This window comes from Puntigrus tetrazona, chromosome 20, assembly GCF_018831695.1.
Source record: "Puntigrus tetrazona isolate hp1 chromosome 20, ASM1883169v1, whole genome shotgun sequence".
NCBI classification, from domain to species: Eukaryota; Metazoa; Chordata; class Actinopteri; order Cypriniformes; family Cyprinidae; genus Puntigrus; species Puntigrus tetrazona.
The window spans coordinates 6282254-6283470 of NC_056718.1; the positions used below are offsets into that span (position 1 = coordinate 6282254).

General features: G+C 38.4%; 1 long non-coding RNA gene across 1 annotated transcript in view; it reads left to right on the forward strand.

The window, feature by feature from the left end:
* Positions 1–531, forward strand: part of LOC122325190 — a 1263-nt gene extending 732 nt beyond the window's left edge. Inside the window, exon 2 of the long non-coding RNA XR_006247262.1 lies at positions 1–531. This exon is cut by the window's left edge and continues 405 nt beyond it. This is a non-coding gene — a long non-coding RNA (uncharacterized LOC122325190).
* The last annotated feature ends 686 nt before the right edge of the window (positions 532–1217 follow it).

Genomic DNA, 1217 nt, shown 5'->3' on the forward strand with positions numbered 1-1217 from the left:
GTATGACTACTCTGTTTGATTGGCTTAGATTTATTTATTCTTTTTTTTTTAATTCATTTATTTATTCTTCTTTTTTTTTATTTGTATCAATGAACAAACTAATTAATTAATTAATGGAAAGGTCTCACAAGTCTGACTTAAAAACTTAGAATTGCAATAAAAATAATCTGAATTGTGGGATATTCGGAACATCAGTAAAAATATAAATGATGAAATATTCACACACGCAAGGGAAAAACATCTAAAGTGTGAAATAAAACTGAATTGCAGTAAAAAATGATACTGTGAAGAGATTAAAAACAGGTCTAAATTGTGATGTACTGTGAGATCTTGATTTTGGGTCACTGTACCTTTAATTGATCTTCTAGAAGAGGGAATTCTAATGCGTATATATGAGTATTATAAGAATGACAGTTTTGAAAGGGTTTTCGATAATGAAAAGATAGCTTTGTTCATTGTTATTATAGATACCCTTCAAAACAGTCGTCTAAATATGTTTTCAACCCAATAAACGACCCGTAATTCCACCTCCTGATGAAAACTATAGCCTATTTGTCACCAGTGAAAATGAAGACCTAGAAAAAGCGATTAGCGAATAGAGAGATCATACACCCGGCGCACAAACATCATCATTCTTCCCCCGGCTTTCTCTCTCTGTTCCAGACAAACGTTGCGTATGGGGTGGTGGTTGGGGGGGGGGGGAGATGAAATTCAATTTGTTGCTCGCAAGAAAACAGAGAGTAGAAGAGCAGGAGAGAGATACATGGGGAGATTTAGGCCAGATGTTAGTTAACAGAAGAAGTGGGACAGGAGAGTGTTTGTTTGTTTCTCTCTCTCTCTCTATCTGTGTCAAAAGCCCATCAGGGTCCCGGCCCACAGGACCGAACGAGATCTCAACCTCTCCGAGGGGACGCCCGACCCACCAGTGCTCTCATTCAGGACAGATGAAAAACTGCTAGGTTTTCATGGTCTTCAGTAGTCGGGTCGTGCGCATATACGCGTCTCAATCCTAATCGTTTCTCCTTTGCGTCTACATATATTCAGTCCTAACAGATCTGACAGCGGCAGCAGATATTCTGCAATGGATGTATTAGTAAGAAACATATTAAGGGATGCCAGTATAAGCTCTGTAATCGATAAAGGGTGATTTAAAGTCTTAATGAAGTGATGGCGTGAGCTGATTCGTTGAGTTAACTGATGTAACCTTGATCTCACAC